This window comes from Ixodes scapularis, unplaced genomic scaffold (genome assembly GCF_016920785.2).
Source record: "Ixodes scapularis isolate PalLabHiFi unplaced genomic scaffold, ASM1692078v2 PGA_scaffold9__187_contigs__length_104089568, whole genome shotgun sequence".
Classification (NCBI taxonomy): domain Eukaryota; kingdom Metazoa; phylum Arthropoda; class Arachnida; order Ixodida; family Ixodidae; genus Ixodes; species Ixodes scapularis.
The window spans coordinates 39,710,039-39,725,574 of NW_024609884.1; positions in this window are offsets into that span (position 1 = coordinate 39,710,039).

Consider the following 15,536-nt stretch of genomic DNA (forward strand, 5'->3'; position numbering starts at 1 on the left):
ACGACTCACGGGTCTCCTTCACTCTAAAAAAAAGTCTGCAGTCTAAAAAAAGCCTGTGCGTGTACTTTCACGCACAAAACTCGGAGAGCCAATCAGCGCAACTTACGGAGTCAGCTCGGCGAATGACGACGCCGGAACATAGGTTTAGACCAAAAAACGCAGTCTCAGTTGTGACATTAAGCAATGCAAGCGTGACGTTTTGCATTGCTTAATGTCACAACTCAGACTGCGTTTTTTGGTCTAAACATATGTTTCGGCATCGTCATTCGCTGAGCTACCTCCGTAAGTTGCGGTGATTGGCCCTCCGAGTGTTCTGCGAGAAAGTAGACGCAAGGGCTTTTTTTTCAGGGGGGTACCCCTGATCACCGTGTATTATGTTCAAACCTCTTGCTTCGCGCTTCGTATTGTCGACTAATGCAGCAATCTTATTTACTGAACAGAATTAATAAGGTGCTGTGGAGCACGGGTGGCATTTCTTCAGCAGTTGGTGTAATGTAGCCCTCCCATTTTTTTTTTCTTAGCCTGTCTTTTCATGCCGGCTGCATTTTTGCTCACTCCACGCAGGTTCCCAGTGCACACCCACAGTGACCACCACCATTTTGAGGGCCTGCACGACTTCGGCTACGCCGACCACGGCTTCGGTCACGGAGGCGGCGGCGGCGGCCACGGTTTCTTCGCGGACTTTGGACACGGCGGTGGTTTCGGCGGTGGTGGAGGACACGGCGGATGGTGGTGACCCCTGAACGGATTCGACTTCTGATGATCGATCAGCAGCGTCAGGCATCCCTAGCTCGGCCGGGGGCGTGAACCACCCACGGGGGACGCCACAACACCGACTTACGCGCGCGAGTTCCTCGTACGGTGCCGCGCTCACTGGAACCTCGGCCTGGTTTGCGACGCGAGATGCAGTCACGGTTTGAGTTTCGTATTGTGTGCCCGATTGTAGAGTGTGCCTGTCATGGTTTGTCGCGTTTTCAAAGTGATGCCGTCTCCTGCGTCATCGTCACTGCGTCACTCAGGTGTTTCCTTCGCGTGTAGCATGATGACTGTAAATACTTGTATATAACATTCACCCCGCCTGTTTTGTTGTTTCCGTCGCTCATATAGTAATCGTTTCGTGTCTTCCTTCTTAACAAAATAATGAATAAAATCTGGTACCACTAATGACGGCCTCCGCGTCTTTCACTCTGCCTGCTGCAAACGGGTTTGACGCAACTCATAATCTAGTCTGCAATTTATACGCGGCTGGGCAGGACTAGAAGATGTAGAGGGGCCAGGAAAAGAAACGAAGTCCGCGCTAATAGGAAGCAAAGACGACCGGTTGCGGACCATTGCGCTCATGAGTGTTTTCATTCGGTAAAGAACTTCCTTCCCTGTAGCCCACAATGTTTCTTTTTCTTTTTCTTTTATGTTTGCAGGCGTCGGCGCGCGCCCGTTTGCTCGACCACTGTTTGACTAGATATAGCGCTCGCTCGTTTATGGGGTGTGACGCCGTTTACGGGCGCACCGGGGTGCGGGCGCTGCCGCCCCCCACTGAGCTTGGTAACGTCCACTGACGTTTAGAAATAGCGACATGCACCAACACATACGAAACGCGTTCTGGAAAAAAAAAATGCATGGTGCCTTCCAGATCGTTCTACACCTACTGCGTCATGTCCTAAAACCGGCGCCTGCACCAAGTGTGTCTTTTATATCTATCGCGTGGGTCAAAGGGATCGATGGCCGCTTGAAGGGACGGAATAAATCGAGTTCTTAACACTAGAATTTACTACAGAGGTGCCTGAAGTTAGTGGAAGCTTTCAATAAAATTGTGGAAAGATTGGCTCGCCTAAGTAAATCGAGAAAAAAAAACTATGTTTTTCTTATACGTTTCATGTACATTAAAAAATATAATGTGTTATTGTAGCGCTTATTTGGGTCAAACGGAGTGAAGAATAAGTAAGCCCATTCTATTTTATTTCCGTTTCACAATTTCTTTAGTCGTAGTAAACGTCAGAATTGCCCACAACGATTTTTTTATGACTTTGAGATAAAAGGCTCAGCGATAATTTTTCCCTAGACCAGCCCAGTTTTTATTTTTATTTCTTTTGACTCCGGAGGGCTTTATGTATTCGTGCTCTCAATTAATGAATGCACCAGCTTCGAGCACCTCTGTAGTAAATCCCATCGCGATAAGTTAAGAAACCGATTTATGCCGTCCCTTCACACCGACATCGATCCATTTGACCCCGACGCTACCATCCAGCGAAGTCCATCAAGCAGCAGTAAAAGTGCATCGTCACGTCATGACGTCATCTGGCGGAAATCGAGGGAGCACTTTTTTGGCGCGGTAAACACACCAGTTGGAGACGCGTACCAGGGGCAGTTTATTGGCGACTAGATGTTTATGGGAAATTGTTGTTGTGCTTCGGTTAATTACTTGAAAAGGTTTTTACGTGCGTAAACGTGAGGCTACCCTGAAAAGTATGGCCAGGGAGGAGGGCTGGGAAAAGATGACTGGAAGTGGGACGTAAACATTTTGTCGTGGTAGTGTAAGGAGTTTCTCCCCATTCGCCATTACCGTGTTTAAGGTAAGCTCAATTCTGAATATTTTAATCAATTACCCTCGAAGTTCCGCACTGTCGGTTGTTCCGCCATTGTGGCCCAGACCTTCTAATAATCGGCGCATGACTTACAAAATAAATATGTGTATTTTGCATCGATCTAGAAACATGTATTAAGGAGTGTAAATAAGATAATCAACCAGCTTCTTTTTTGTCTTATGCTTATTAGAAGGTGACCAAGGCCCAGTAAGGTGATGCAGTTTTATTTTATCTTTTGTTCTCAGTCCAAGCTATATCGACCCATCGTCTTTCTTTGCGAGTATGTTCTGAAGCTATACTCAACGCATGGCCGCTGCATTCGAGAGAAGAACGGAAAGAGCACTTGAATGGATTATATCCTTCTTTGAGAATCAAATGAAGGGCTTTCTTCGTGATCTGTACATTGAGTTTGAGACGCAGTGTGTGAAGAGTAGACAGTTTAACCAACTTGCTAGAATCCATCTGAGCGACCAACATTTTTTTTTTTCAACTATAAAGATCTATCAGCTCGAAATTTGTAAACATTACGAAATGGTTGCTCAAATCAGGTAGCCAGAGGAATGAGACTGTATGTCACTCCGCGTTCAATATCCACTTGGTCACGCGGCAGACGAGACGGAATATCCATCGAGAAAGAATGTCCAACTGAGACGGAATGTTCAACGAGTCTAAATATCCAGTTAGACGGAAGATCCAACCCTGGGCCGGAATGTCAACCCTGACTGAATATCCATCGAGACGGAATGTCCACTTGAGATGGAATGTCCAGCGAGTCTGAATATCCAACGGGACGGAATATCCAACCCCGCCTGAATGTCTAACGTGTCTGAATACCCAACGAGCCTGAATATCCTCAAGTGGATCCTTTTACTCGTTGGATCTTTCAATTCGCTGGATATTCAGGCTCTGAATCTAATGGTATCCAGTGGTAGTCAATGGTAAACATTTCGCCATTTTGTGCTGTTTATTTTTTGATAGTATTGCCGCTGTTGCCGCTGTTCACATGTCTGTGGCGCATACCCAAATGACCAAGAAGTCATGGTCTTACTTGTCACTGGAAATTACTCATTCATTATGTCTGTCTGGTCGACTGGCTCGACAGTTGATACCTTCCAAAGTGACGCCCGGCGGCGACGTTCTAGTGGCCTCGGTGGCTTCGAGGCGAGAGCGCCGGCCTACGGATCCCCAGGTGGCGGGTTCGAATCCCGACCGAGGTGCCCGCAATATGACGGAGGCTTATTGGCGCCGTGTAACCGAGCTTTCGGTTGCACGTCATAAGATCTCCAGGTGGTCGGAATTAATTCTCAGTCCTCTGCTGGGGCGTGCCAGATGCCCGTCGTAGGTTTGGCACGTAAAACCCCCAAATTTGACTTTTGGCGATGTTCTGAGTTGTCGCACGTCATTTCAGCACGCGTCTCACTTCACATTTCGAATTCCCAACAAAGGCGAGCTGGATGTCCCTCTTTCTTTCCTGCACGTAACCAGCGTAAGCGCGTACACTACGTAACACTGAGAGTTCGGAACGATCTGTGTGACTCCACGCCTACACTACCATTCGAGCGCGTCTTGGATTTTTTTGCAAGGCAGTCTCGCTTTCCGTTTGACCCCCGCCCTGTTTCAATCGGGTTTCGTGAATTTGTTGTCTGGTTTATATTTTCTTTTTGGTCTGTGTATACATCATTTCAATCCTCAACCCAACGTGCGATCTCCTCAGCCCAGCACGCGCATGTTCTTCGCTTCGAAAAGCGATCAAATCACGCGCCATAGGGACAAACAATGAAAATGGAAGTCTGGGTTGGCTACGAACAGGGGCGGCTCTACGGGGAGGCAAGGGTGGGCGGGCCACCCCCCTTCCATTTCTGTCTGCCCCCCCCCCCCCCCCCCCCCGAAAAAAAAAAAATCTGGGGGGGGGGGGGGGGGGGGTTGTTGTCAGTCCGCAAAGGTCGTGGTTTCCCCGAGAGGCAAGTTAACTTCGCACATTACGGGCACTTTAGCAATGGACGCCGAGCATCCGTCCTTGGAAGCCCCCGAAGGCAGGCAAATAAAATATAAGAAGAGAGAAGCACGACACTCTTTTTACAACAAACAGCTTTAAAAGAGACATACCACTCCCGGCAGCGCATTTTTCTTGCTTTGATTGACTTCTTTCGGTGGAAGCGGGCACCCGCATTGTTGCACCCCCTTCCTCGAGAATAAGCTTTCTGGTTTTAGTGGAGAATTCCAGAAATCCGGACGCGTCTCCCTCTTTTGGGTGCGTGCTCGACCTTCAGCAGCGGCACGGCGCTGATATTGCTCGCGGATTACATTGCCCCGCGGCGGCACAATGTGCAGGACTGCTCAAACGGAAAAAGCCGACAGCAAGGTGGAAAGAGGTGAGAGGGACCTCGCTTAGTAGATGATGCCAGTTCGGCTGTACATCTGGAGGGATTTCACTAACGCCTTGGCTTCGACACTCAGTAGCACGGCTGCGAAATCCAAGAGTTCAACCTTGTAGGTGTCATCCCACCTTCCAGCGTATTTTTGGATTGTCTTTATAAGTATAATGCAATTAAAAGCAAAGGTGCAAGCGAGCTGGACAAGAATGACGAAAATAATCCCTGTAGAAGGGGAACGCGAGGGACAAGAATGACGAAAATAATCCCTGGAGTAGGGGAACAAGAGGGACAAAGTGGGCCCTCGATTGTTCCAATCAATTCCTGGGGAATGTAATCTGTTCCAGGAAACGCGAAGGTTCTTCCTCTTTTGGGTGCGTGCCATTGCCTCGCGACCTATCGGAGGCGACACGGCGGCCATAGTGCTCGCGGAATGCAGCGCTTGCCCTGCGGCGGCATCGAGTGCTCTGCTGCTCAAAACACGGAAGGCCAAAAGCAAGAGGGGAAGAGGTGAGCGGGATTCTAAGCGAGGCCGTAGGAAGCAACGCCGGTTTGTCTATTTGTCTGTTGGGATTTCCCAGTAGAATAATTGTAAAGTATTTCGAAGGATACAGATTGGAAGGTGGGGAAGGTGATCCCTCTCCACAAAGGGGCGATAAGCATAACTCTTTAAACTTTCGTCTCATTTCTTTAACGAGCATTCCTTGTAAAATCCTTGAGCACATCATTTATACTAATATTTTCAATTTTCTAGACTCGAACTCCTTTTTTAACTCAGCGCAACATGGATTTCGAAGGTTTTATTCATGTGAAACTCAACTCCTAACCTTTACTCAAGACCTTCACGCAACATTTGACCGGGGTTCGATCCAGGACTGACTGCATATTTCTTGATTTCTGAACAACTTTCGACAAGGTTCCTCACGCGCTGCCTTCTTCATAAACTTCGTAAACTTAACATCGATCTTAATATAATCGCTTAGATAGAATTGTTTCTATCAGACCGTTACCAATTCGTTTACGCTAACGGAACTAATTCTTCAACCTCACGTGTCAAGTCCGGTGTCCCACAAGGTTCCGTACCGGGTGCACTTTAATTTTTTTATATATATATTAAAGATCTTCTCATGCATGTAATTTCTTTTTTTAGCCTATTCTCTGATCACTGTGAAATTTATAAGGAAATCATTAACGACTCTGACATATCGGCTCTTCAGACCGATATTAACAACGTCACCCGCTGGTGCGATAATTGGCTTATGGAACTTAACACCTATAAATGTAGATTTATGAAAGTGTCCCGTCAAAATAACACTTGTCACTCCTACTGCATTAATAACTCCACCTTGGTTGCTGCGTCAACCTATAAATAGTTCGGTGTTCATATAACTAACGATCTCTCCTGGAACATCCATGTCGAATATATCACTAACAACGCTAATCGCTTATTAGGCTATCTCAGAAGGAACTTTTCCCTTGCCCCCTGTTTCACTTAAACTTCTCCTATATAAAATTTTAGTGCGCACCAAACTTGAATACGCAGGCTCTATCTGGAACCCTGGCGTCACCCTAGCATATCATTCATTGAATCCATTCAAAATCACTTCGCACGTTTCATACTTTCTAACTATCACCGTAGAGCCAACGTCACCTCCATGAAAACGTCTCTATATTTTCCCAACCTCTCCTTGCGTAGAAAAATAGCTCGCCTTTGCTCATTTCACAAGATTTATCAGTCTAACCCAGCACTTCGAACCTCATTATTTTCAGAACCATCATACACACCGCCGCGCACCGATCATCCACTAAAAGTAGGAATCCCCTACTGCATCACCTCCACCTTTTATGCCTCCTTCCGACCCCTGACCTCCGTCGACTGGAATCGCCTTCCCGTATCCGTAGTCTCCCTTACTGACGCTACTGATATTAAAATCGCCATCACTGATGTTTTGAATAACGTTCCAGAGCGATTCTGTACCTTGTGTTTTGTTTTCGGGCTCTGAGAGTATAATAAATGAAATGAAATGAAAAAGGCAGTCTAAGGGGCGGGGCCATGAACTTTCACCATGGACCGCACTGGCTCTGCAGGTCCCAACATAAGAAGTCATTTTCAAGGGCTACTCTTGCTCTTCTAAGTTCTCAGCCTCGGTGGCAAATGTTACCAGGATGACGGAGACGAAAAGGTGCCCCAACAATTCTGCTGCTGAACCGAACATGTGCAGCTGAGCCCGATTTCAAAACTCCAATCGAGACAGAATGTCGCAAAAAAAATCAATCGCCGATTTTTTTTTTTTTTTTTTTTTTTCAGTAAGCGCGTCAAGCAGCAGGAGGCGACCCTTCCTAACCGCCCTCTTCAAGTTCAGAAGACCCGGGGATCGAGCAGCAGCGGAAGGATCATCCGATAGGGTGACTACCCGTCCCGCGACTCGCGGAACTGTCTCGCATTCAGGGCTCGTGTCCCGTGTCCCGCAAGAAATACCAAAATCTTTAAAATGTCCCGCATTTCACATTGTCATAGCATTTGACCACGCAAATTATGGCGCTTCCGGAGAACGGGCCACGGGGTTGCGCGGAGGTCGCTGATAAACGTGTGAATCTTGGTGGTATGCCATTTTCTATACAAGCACTGCGGGAAGCGACCGTTGTTCTTGCAGGAGTAGGAAGCGCGTGTGCCGTTGTGCCTCTACCCCTGACGGCAAAATATTGCGAGCGAAAATTTCTCTCCAAAAGTTGAAAAATGAACTATAGTAATTATTTGCAAATCATGCTGTCTCATGCGAAAGGGTTGTTATGGAAAGCTTTTTTTAGTGAAGACGGCCACACAAGGCAAAAAGCCTGCAACTCACACGGGTCGTAAAAACAACAACATAAGGTTCTAATTTTGTGCAAGAGCATTTTAGTATAAGAGTATATATTAATATATATATATAATTAGTATATATCGACAGGAAACAATAAGTCGAAAAATATTTACTGTTTCTTATTTCCCTTTCATGCATTGGGGTCTCCTGCAGTCGATTTATATGTTTTCAACTCAGGCACTCATAATAAAATATTTACCATTATAATTACACAAAAATATATCACTGTGACTGAAAATTATTTTAGCTTAATTGCCGCCACACAATTTTCAGGTGTATAATATGCTTTCGGAGAGCACAGGATATCGGGGTGCGCGTGGTGGTGACTTTTTTTAATTATTTTTTTTTCTTGAGTTATGAAAATACCGCCCTCCTTATACCTCCCCTCCCTCCCCCCCCCCCCCCCCCCCCCCTCCCTCCCGGTCAGGGTGTCCCGCATTTCGCCTGCAGGAAGGTGGTCACCTTAGATCATCCCCAGCCGTCCAGCCTTCCTGATGGCCTTCCGACCGCTTCTAGCGACGTCCATCATCCTTCGTCGGAACAAGGAAACCAGAACAGTGAAGGCGACGAGCTTTCTTATTCGTGCGTGAGACGAGACGAACTTTGCTGTGCGCCTACTTGCACCACATCTGAGGGAAATGACGATCTTTCAGGTCATTTGGACATTTCCAAGTGTAAGACAGAGTCGCCGCAGCAGCGGATACTGGACTCTTTCTAATCGAAAAAGTAAAGAAAGGAGGATAGAAGCTTTCAGACTGGCTGGTGTAGGTTATTTCTCTAGCTAGAACACAGCACCCAAACTTATTCCGTTTTTTGCTATCCCCGTAGAATGTTCTCTACCAAAGGGAATGAGAAATCCACGTTTGTCAGCTGTGGGTATACAGTGACTGAAAAAAAAGCTCTGGACAAAGAATCTGGCTTTAGAAAGCACAAAACCTCAGTCACGCATAAGTCATGTCAAGTTTCGTGTGTTACCTACGTACAAATAAAGTCGAGAGGACCAGGCGAGATTTACCGCTGTACAGGGCTATATTGTCGGCGCTTCGTGTGCACAAATTTTGAAAACGCAGTGCGATCCTCCTCGCGGTTTTTCTGCTGACGAACTTGCGCGCGTCCGAGATAACACACACACACATATATATATATATATATATATATATATTTTTTTTTTTTTTAAACGACACATTCGTTTAGAGTTTGCCGTGTTTTTCGAATGATTTTGAGATTCACTGCGACAAGCAAAACGCCATAAAAATATTGAGGTTCCTACACTCTAAAAAAAGCCCGTGCGTCTATTTTCCCGCACAACACAATTGGAGAGCTAATCACCGCAACTTATATTATACTCTACGGGATTAATTACAGAAGAAACAAAAGAAGGGCATTTTAAGTACACAAGAGAAAGAATTTCGATTGGATAATGCCTATTCGCAACTCCAGCGTGCCGCTCGCCCTCCCGCGGACGAACGGAGAACCAGAGGAGCGGGGACGGCAGCGGCGGCGGCGGCGCGGAAACGGTGGCAGGGACTGTCGGCCTTGATGCTTGAAGCCGTTTTAATGAAAAAAGTGAGCGGGTTAAAAAAGTAATTCTTGTTCTCTGCCTTGCAACAGCGTTGCACGTAGAAAAATTTCATTAGGGCACTTTTCGTGTATCGCATACGGTGCGGATTTCTGGACTTGTGCATGGCCGCCAGTTCAATTTGTGCTCAAAACCACGGAAAACGCTCCCGCTAATAAGGAAGAACTCTATAGTACAGTCTGCGAAAAGTCTATTATTTGCCATAGGTAGGAGAAAACTCGTCGCGCAACGGTATGTCGAGCAACACAAATCGGAAATAGGTTCGCGTTTTAAGGCCGTTACAAGGAACATGACCATTTATTCCAAGCACTTTTAAAAGACAAAATACCCGTATTTGCTTTCAGGTAATTACAAAGCAAATAAAGAAATGCTCGAAGCATTTTAAGCGCGTCTGTGTTCGCCAGTCGTTCGTGACGAGAGGTAGCTCAGCGTGGCACCCTTGATTTGGGTGCCACGCTTAATACGAACCACAGATTTCCCGGTGACTTTTCGTAACGTAACGTTAGAAAACGGGTCTGTGTAAATGAGCCTTTACATCTTAGTGTGATGAAGCGCTATCTACGTTGTGGTTTTTCTTTTTTGTGCGAAAGCGCTTTTTAATCGGGTGAATCATCCGTGAAACAACAATAAACGCGGAGGGCACTGCGCATGTTTCGTGTTTTGATTTGCGCCACTACTCTGGCGTGGAAATTTTCAAACACTAATTTCGAGAAGCAACTTCCGGTAAGTTACATTATGAAGTAAAAAGCGTACTTTTTAATTTTATGCAATAAAACTTGGTGAAGGGCGTTTTCTAGTTTTTCCTAATTTTTTTTCTTTTTGTGTTATAGAATAGTAACTGAAAAGTAACGTCGTTGCTTTTTAAAAGCCACTGTAACGAGTTACTCTTTTCTTGCGGTGACTGTAACGGTAACTTCGCTACTTTTTTTCTGAAAGTAACTGTAACAGTAACGAATTACTTTTTAAAAGTAACTTACCCAAGACTGTGTAATACACTAAAACCGAGACGGTGAGCAGGGAGTTGTGAGGCTGTGACGCGAAGACACCAATACTGTGAACGCTGCTCTTCCGAAGCTTGACGGTCACCGTTCGCGGCTCTCTTTTTAGAGCACTAATAGCCAGGCAAAGCGCAAACATATCTTCATCACCCTCAAAAATATTCTGCCACAAACAGTAACGTGGCCGGTGCGTAAAACGCGCTCGCTCACCACAAAGCTTGGCAATTTGAGGTTTCTGCAATTTTTAAATAACAGCATGCTCGTTTTCCTAACGTGCATCAGCATCTCCGTCACCTGTAATATGATCCCTCCCTAACCGCTTCGCGTTTGTAGACAAATAAGTCATTTTTAGTGCGCTGAACAGCGTCAGCAATCGGGCACACGGGATATCCTGGAAAATCTATCCCCGTCTCTTCCGCCATCTTGGAACTACCGCTGTTGCGTAAGTATACTTTAGGCGAGATTTCTGCTTGCCTCCTTGATGTTTCTTGACCGGTGCAAACGGACAGCAAAGGTTAGTAAACGCACCGTAACGATCGGAGCACGTGGAGCGAAAACTCGCGCTGCAGAGCCTATGATCGTGGGTTCACTCCTCACGCTGCCCGTTTCGAGCCGGACGAGCATCATACCGAATTGTGGTCGTGTATTACTACTGCGTGATGCACGTTAAAGAACCCAGGTTAACAGTCGTACCGCATTGGCTAAAGTTTCCGGAGACACAAGACCCATATTGGGGCTGGCTAACGTTCCGTAACCGAAAAAACCACTCCATCCTTACTAATCAGCATCGGCCGCAGTGTAACTAATATGAAAGCAACCGGCTTGTTTTTACAACGCGAAAATTCCCGTCTGTGTATATTTCACAAGCTTTGCTATCGTAACCCGCATTCCGCCGCCAGAACCTAATTACATGAACCATGTTATTACTCAGCTGAAACACTAACCGCCGAATTCAGAAACCTCACTCAAACTACACTCCAACTGAAGGGCCCCTCCACTTCCTCGAGGAAGGCGCGAGGGCCGGCGCTGGCCAATCGCGACGGCGGATCCGTCCTCGCGACTGGCCAGCGCCGGCCCTCGCGCCTTCCTCGAGCAAGTGGAGGGGCCCTTCAGTTGGAGTGTAGTTTGAGTGAGGTTTCTAAATTCGGCGGTAAGCGTAAGAACAGATAGGTTCAACACATTCCTACCTCGAGTATCAAATGACTGGAACCACCTTCCCGCTTCAGTTAGTGCTTTTAGAGATACTGTTCTTTCTGATTAAATTAGTTTACTAACAAGCCATCACAGTTTATTTAATTGCCATCTTTTTTTTGTGTATTCACTTATCTCTGTAAGGGACTTTCTATACCTTGAGGGCATACAAATAAATAAATAAGCAAGTGGCGGACCAGAAGTAAGCATGATGGCGAAGAAGTACCTGCGGCTCCAAAAAAAAAAGTAAGAAAGCCAAGATTTTGGAGTCCCATTAAAGTTCTATCATCCCCGCATTTCTATGCAGATTAAGAACGAGCGTCGTCGTCAAGCTAAGCCATTTTTGAAGTGATCATGCAGGGGTTCAGCCTTAGGAAGTTAATTCTGTCTAGTGCTTCTGTATGCATTTTAAAGCTGGCGTCACTGATTTGGGCTGGGGGGACGGTTTCGACACCTGATGTTGGGCGTCGAGGGGGGGACTGTTGAGGTCAACTGGGGTATTTTCAAAACGAGGAAGTCGGAAATAGACATCGCCACTGTGCCCATTGCCTTTAGGTGTGCTGTCCAATTCTTGGTGTTTCTCGGAATCGGGCAATGATGAATACTATAATTCTGAGTCGCCAACGACCTTCCCCTTGACTGCTCCGTGTCCAGATGGTGCGACCGAGGAGGGGATAATCCCCTCCTCCGAAAATCGGCTCTCGAGCTGCGCTCAACGCCTATGGGATGACTGTCTCAACTGCCTCTCTGGAAACACTCATCGGCTTAGACGTCAGGAGGTCAATTGCTCACACCTTGAACCCTTCTTTCCCCCAAGCTACTACTGCCACTGAGTCTAGAGGTCTTCAGGGTTCTTACTTTAAACGCCCAAAAGGGAAAGAATGTGCCATTCACCATCAACTGCGTTTTCGTCTCCCGCCAAAGTTGCAGACCGCTTTTCTCCGAGCAGAGCGGATGCTTTGTGTGTTGTGTTCGTCCTTCGTTTTTCCCAGACAATCATTGTTTGTTTGTGTGTGTGTATGTTTACGTGTGTGTGTGTGTGCGCGCGCGCGCGTGTGTGTTTTTTAAAATCAAATGTATTTTATTTTTATCATATTAATACGTTTTAAGTCGGCTCATCTACAAAATACTGATTCGTATTGACTTTTCAGCCCGCCCAATCATTAAAAAGTGTATGGAAGAGAAAGTCCCTCTAAATTTTGAAATATCATGAACATTTTATTCTCGATCTAAACCCCGCCATAGTTCTTGTTATAGCAAGAGTAGCTTGATATCTTCAGTTAGTGAAATAATTTAATTTTATGCATTACATAAGCAAATCAACACGAGTCCCTTCTAAATTCAAATACATGGAAACTTGTGGAAGCAGCTTCCACTTGTTATTTCCTCTCTGCTTCCAGGCGAATCTGTTTTCCGTCAGCTTTCGTGGACACGCTGCCAATGCAGCCACTGCCACTCCGGTCAACTCCAGACAAAATATTTCCGGTTTGCAAACAACACCAAGAAATGCATAAAAAAAAAAAAAAAAGTCTCGAACAACGTAATTTCAGCGCATTTTGAGAATCGCCTTTTGGCAATGGCTTTTTCGTTTTATTTTCTGAAGTGCGCAAGGTAGTGGTGTTTTTTATATCTTAGGAGGTGGCAAGCTCGTGTAAGACGTGAAAGAGCTAATTGGGCCTGAATGTCAACATGCCAACAAGACGGAAGGTTCAATTTTACCTGAATATCCAACGTGACTTATTATTTTAATATTCAAGGAAACTAAGAGTCCAATCGATCCTGCGTGTCTACGTCTGAATATCAAACGAGACGGAAGGCCCACCGAGCCCTGAATTCTTAACGTGTCTGAATGTTCGACGAATCTTATTGTTAAGTGGTGGATCTTTCATCCCCTTTGACATTTTGACTCGATGAATATCCAGACTGAAGTCCTGAATACCTGAAGCACAGTGCGCAACGCAGTCAGCGCGAACACGGCGTCGGTACTTTGCATTTTGATCTGAGACAGCATGGACGAGTGGCGTACAAAAAGGAAGAAAGGGGGGGGGGGGGGGGGGGGGGCGATAACGCTTCTTGATATAAAGAAAAATGTCTCTTAAAGCACTTTAGCTGCGACCCCTTACGAAATTTCATTTGAGACTCGCGAAAGGAGAGGAGAGAAGGGTCGAAGTAACTCAGACGGTCGTGTTTCTTGTTGTAAAGGCCACCACCGCCTTTCCTGTTTTCTAAGAGCACACAAGTAGTGGTGGAACGCCTCCTGCAACCACTTCGAAGTATTCCTTGTGCAGCACTGTACGCACATATCTCCCATATCCACGCAAAGTGCGGGTGCCACTTCCGTAGCCGAAGTTAACCTGGTACCATAAAATTGACCCGCCTTCTATTTCTATTTTCACACAATGCCACCACCCTCTAAACGAAAGAACCAAAAGGTCCATATCGCTTTGTGGAAAAGCGTTTCTTGGACAACTTTTCGTGGACACACAAAAGGGACATATGTTTTGTCGACACTGTGGCGTTTCGTAAAAACTCGTTTACTCAACAACATGTTTTTTTTTGTCTTTTTTTTACTAAGTGCGTGATTAAATCTGGAAGACGATAAAGACTAGCACGTCATTCACTGAAGCGTGTTAACCTAAGCCACAGGCCTCGATCTATACCCCCGTAAACCCGACGAGATGCAAGAAATTTGTTGCAAAAACAACAGGGCTGTGTTTGACGAAACGTCGCAAGATATGTGGATGAGATGAACTGTCGATGAAACGTCGCATATCGGACAAAACGATCTGTCGATGGAACGTCGTTCGACAAACTGTTTGCCACCAACAGCAGGTAGCTACTAAGCATCGAAGCGAATCTATTTGGCAGTTGCGTAGCACGTAAAATGCCCGCATGCATGCAAATGCCAAAGCTTGTGAAAGTGCTCGGGGGACACACGATTTCTTTCATGTTAAATCTGAGAGAAATTAAAAATATGTATTGCTATACAATTAAATACACACGGAGTAGCCGCAGTTTATGCTTCAACAACCTCGATCTATGCATCAATTAAAAACAATTGGGTGCATTGTTATTGGTGTGTCACCGTTATTCTCGAAATTTGCCGTCGGTAAGAGGGGGCTTTTTTAATATGCATGTATAACGTTCCCGCTTATTGCTCCCATTTTATGCTAAATAGTTCCTTTTTTGAAACGCTCCCCTCTCATGTGGTGCCTTTGCCTGACGTGAGGTAAACTGAGGTAAGACAACAATGTGACGTGTTGGGCTAGTTGGTTTGAGGTGAACATCTTGGGAAGAAACAGCCGCAAAGAAACTTTCAGCGCCGTCCTGTCGTGTTTGTTCCTTTACACTTGTCCAAGTTTCTTTGCCGCAGTTTCTTCCCAAAATGAAGTAAGACACTTTTAAAAATGCTGGGACCATAGCCCTGTCCGGCACTCCAGCAGAGAAAAGTGCTTGGTGTTCGCTTCCTATGGAAACTTATATTCCACAAAACTGTTTATTGTGTGCTGCCAGAACTGTTTAGATAACTCGACAGTAATGTGTATAACCATGATTGTGTATGTTTGTTCGATTTCATACGCAATCTTCAAAGGCTCCGCTAGTGCGGTACGCAGAACACGGTAACGGTTTGCCAAGATGTCCCTTTTAGGCACGACGATGTGCCATCGTCGAAGCATAACACGCCCATCAAGTTCCTGCGTGTTTGCACCACGAAATACACACAGTGCGAGGGGCGTTCGTAAAATTCGTATTATTACCACGAAGAAGCAGCGGTGCATTCACGAGTGTCGGTAGTAGAGTTAGTACAGCTCTACAAATGCATAACACAAGAAGGCACACTTCTCCCGCCGATTGATGAGCTGTCGGACGCCATGGTTAAAGGGGTTCTTCGCAAGAAAAAGAAGGCTGAAGTCACTGGGTGCCAGGGCGAGTGAGATGAGTACGGGGCAGAA